General features: G+C 37.2%; 1 long non-coding RNA gene across 1 annotated transcript; it reads right to left on the reverse strand.

Annotated features, from left to right (window-relative positions):
• Positions 1–1,024, reverse strand: LOC112090973. The gene is made up of 3 exons (XR_002901928.1): positions 951–1,024; positions 632–700; positions 1–71 (listed from the first exon to the last, which is right to left on the reverse strand). It is a non-coding gene; the product is annotated as an uncharacterized LOC112090973 (long non-coding RNA).
• Positions 1,025–4,568: the final 3,544 nt, after the last annotated feature.

Here is a 4,568-nt window from a genome sequence, read left to right on the forward strand (position 1 = left end):
AACCCCTGAAATTTACCCTTTTTGACAAGAAGCCACGAAACCAAAACTTTTCTATTCCGACTTGAAATGGTCTGCACAATAATAAACAACTATTTTTATATAACATTAACTAAGATAAAACATCAAGATAAACAATTCTCAATTCAGAATCAACCAAAGATAAGTATGCAAACAGCATAAGATAGCCAACATCAAACAAGATAGAGAATCTCCCAAAATTTACTTCGAAAATGAAAATAATGTATTTTGTAATTTTACCGGTACTAAACAATTACTCATTCATATTTAGTTATTCCTTTTATTCAAATTTAGAGCCGAAAAGACAAGGGAACACGAAATTTGACATGTTAAGTTGAAGATTCGCTCAAACTTCGCAATATCAAAAAGGGTTGAAATGGATTTAGCGTTCACCCACAAAAACACCACAAGCTTTGAATTTCAGAATATGTACTTACGTTTATCATTATCAAAGAAACTATTGCCAGTTATTAACAACAATGAACTCACAGTCTATACGGACCAACACCAGCATAACCCAGCATAAAAAAAAATACCATATATAAGAAATATCCCTAAAGAAAAGAATAATTAAGAGCTTAAAAAGCTAGGTAGAGAAATTAAAAAATCGTACCTCACGATTTATAGTAAAGATTGAGCAATGGCAATCAATCACATCTTGCTACACAATTCTCCACTGAAACTACAAAACTCAATTGAAAAAAGAAAAAATTGAAAACTAAATCAAAATATGAAATTAAATTATGTAGATAGAGCGATACCAATAGAGTCTTAGACCTAAACCCATTGACAAATAAGATGATGCAAGAAAATAAACAAAGAAATTATTTATTAAGATATAATTTTAATCCAATTAAACAAAATTGAAAAAAAAAGAAATCTTAAAGATTTACTATGTAGAAAAAAATTTGGACAACAAAATATTTATATACCTTAGCTTAGAAAGCTGGTTGTTCATGTTGTTAACTTTTATTGATAACATTGTAAGACCCCAACAATATTGTACCTACAACAAATAAATAATATTTGATTCATAACCTGCCAAGAATTTTAGTAAATACAATAATGTAGTAGTGAACCACTTTTTATGTAGCCCATGTAGAGTCTGTTGAAGAATGCCTAAATGAGGTCTTTCCAAAAAAAATTATAATAATTAAATAAAAAAAGGATCAAAACCATCTATCAGAATAAAATGAACTTTGCCTTGAATATCAAGAGTCCATAACGAGATAGCACAACACTTACTCTCTGTTACAGGGATAAACAGAGCTACAATGGTAGCAATTCATAAAGGGTCATCCAAAATTAAATAAAGGGTTGAAATGGATTTAGCGTTCACCTACAAACAGACATCATAAGCTGTGAATTTCAAAGTATATACTTACGTTTATCATTATCAAAGAAACTATTGTCAGTTATTCACAACAATGCACTCACAGTCTAAACGGACCAACACCAGCATAACCCAGTGTCAGAAAATATAAGATTTTATTTCTTAACAGAGAATAAAATTGTTTACTTTCCTGTTTTCTAGTTTACTTTTTCTGTTTTTGAATAAAAGGACTGAATCCCTTAGTTTGGGGTAAGGTTCCTAGGAAATAGAGTAGTTTCCGGATTCTCTTTAGTTAATTTCCGAATTTAGATAGTTTCTAGTTTTGTTAGCTGTTTGTGAGCAGTCAAGGGTACAATGTATCCTATAAATAAGATGTATGCTACCATGATTGAAATAAGAGAGAAAATAAGTTTTTTCCTCAAAACCTACATGGTATCAGAGCCTTAGGGTTTTAATCCAAAGGGAAAAATAGCAAAGACAACCATGACCGGTGTAAACAGAGCCCGGACGTCATCTGAGGTTACCTCTGAAAACAGCCCAGACAATTCTCTCTATACCAGTGTTGATAATATAACAACCGGTTCCTCCTTACAAATCTTCGTTCAAAAGTTGAATGGAAAAAACTACCTTGAGTGGTCACAGTCTGTCAAACTTGTGCTCGATGGCAGAGGAAAACTCGGTTATATTACTGGAGAAGAGAAGCAGCCTGGAGGCAGCAATCGCAAAACCAAACATGTTCCTACCAACCGCCAAAGCTGTGTGGGATTCCATTCGGCAAACATACTTAGATTTGGAAAATTCTTCACAGATCTTTGAATTAAAATCAAAGCTCTGACAATCCAAGCAAGCAGACCGTGAGATCACGGTATATTACAACGAGATGGTGACCCTTTGGCTGGAATTGGATCAATGCTATGATGATGAGTGGGAGAATCCGAATGATTGTGCAAGGTATATGAAACGTGAAGAGAATGATCGTGTCTATATGTTTCTTGCAGGAGTTAATAGAAGCCTAGATGAGGTAAAGGGAAGGATTCTTGGCCAAAAACCCCTGCCCTCTATTCGTGAGGTTTTTTCAAAATTATGACAAGAAGAAAATAGGAGGAGAATCATGCTAAACAGTGCAGCACCAACACCCGAACCTGAGAATTCTGTACTAGTCTCCCGTAATTCAGGAGGATCTGATATGGAAGGAGAAAGGAAAAAGCGACCATGGTGTGATCATTGTAGAAAACCATGGCACACTAAGGAGACATGCTGGAAAATTCATGAGAAACCAGCGCATTTGAAGAAAAAACATGAGAGCAATGGCAGGGCTCTTCAAACCACCACTGACGATTCTCAAGAGCAATCAATCAACTCTGAGGTGCATCCTTTCACAAAGGAATAATTAAAACATCTATACAAACTCTTTAAATCTCCACAATTCTCTGTCACTCCTTCATGTTCCCTTGCAACCCAAGGTAATTCTTATGTCACAAGCCTCTGTTGGAGATTTTGTCAATTATGTGTAAATATTTATTCTTTCTGTTTATTGTATGATTTAGTCAAAATAGGAAAGTATAAATTAGGAAGATATTGTAGGATTGTCTAGCATAATTTAGGGATTCTTTCCTTAACTTTCTCTCTTAATTGCCGTGACCAATGGCTTACTAAGTGTATATATTCTGACAAGATTAATGAGAATTAATCAAGCAAGAATTATTCTTCTCTCTGTTTCTCTTGTTTCATGGTATCAGAGCCACCGAAACTAGTGACTAGTCAAGAAAACAGAAAAAAAATGTCTGAAGAACAACCGAATACGCCCTCAGAGGAGTCTTCAACAGCAATTGATCAAGCATCTCTAGGATCTATATCCGGAGCCTCATCTACACACTCGCTGGACAGCCACTCGCTGCAAATCACACAGCACAAGCTTAATGGGCTGAATTTCCGAGAATGGTTTCAGTCCGTCATTCTTGTTGTTAGAGGAAGAGGGAAGGTTGGATACTTGACAGGAGCAATCACAGCACCACCGGACACAGCACCAAACTACCGCACTTGGGAGGCAGAAAATTCGATCGTCATGGCATGGCTTATTAATTCTATGGAGCCAAAGATTGGAAGAACTTATCTGTTTTACAAGACAGCGAAGGAGATTTGGGAGGCAGTCCAAGAAATCTATTCCGATCTTGAAAACACGTCTCAATGTTTCGAGATTAGGTCAAAAATCCGCAACACCATACAAGGGAGTCTTACTGTCACTGAGTATTATAATTCTCTCTTAGAATTATGGCAAGAAATGGATCTCTTTTATGAGATTGGATGGCTGTGTGCTACTGACGCAGAAAAATACAAAAAAATGCTTGAGAAAGAGCGTACCTTTGATTTTTTGCAGGGCTTGAATCCAGATTTAGATGAAGTACGTGGACGGCTACTTGGGATGAAACCATTTCCAACTCTCCGAGAATCGTTTGCTGAAGTCAGGAGAGAAGAAAGCAGGAAACGAGTGATGATGAATCCCTCTAGTCGTGACATGCCTTCCTTGGAAACACGAGGGTCTGCACTTGTGGCAAACAAACAAGATGGCAGTCGTGGGTTTCAATACAAACAAGATGGCAGCCGTGGCTCTCAATCAAAGGACAAGGTCTGGTGTGATTATTGTAACAAGCCCTATCACACTCGTGAAACTGGTTGGGATTTACATGGCAAGCCACCAGATTGGAAACCAAGGAAGCAACATGGGCAATCAAGTTCAGCCCACATAGTGGAGGCGAAATCAACCCGCAGGGAGGAGACAGAATCGGACAGGGCTGCTGGTTTTAATCTCTCAACAGAGCAAGTGGAGATGCTACGGCAGCTTCTCAACCAAACTCAGGTTTCAACAGGATCCGCAAATCAGACTTCAAAACCTCCCACTGCAGCTATGGCACAAACAGGTATAATGAGTCAAGCATTCCTGTCAAAATCTCTGCAAGCAGACTGTTGGATTGTGGATACAGGGGCTTCTGACCATATGACCGGGTCAATGGAGTTTTTTGAGCAATATGACAGATGCAATAATCTAATTAATGTCTGGGTTGCTGATGGAAAAATGTCACCTGCGGTTGGAAGGGGCTTGGTTTGTTTACCGAATATGACATTGAAATCGGTTTTACATGTGCCCAAATTGACATATAATCTTTTGTCAGTTAGTAAATTAACAAACGATCTTAATTGTGTTGTGACTTTTTTCTCC

This window comes from Morus notabilis, unplaced genomic scaffold (assembly GCF_000414095.1).
Source record: "Morus notabilis unplaced genomic scaffold, ASM41409v2 Scaffold74, whole genome shotgun sequence".
Lineage (NCBI taxonomy): Eukaryota > Viridiplantae > Streptophyta > Magnoliopsida > Rosales > Moraceae > Morus > Morus notabilis.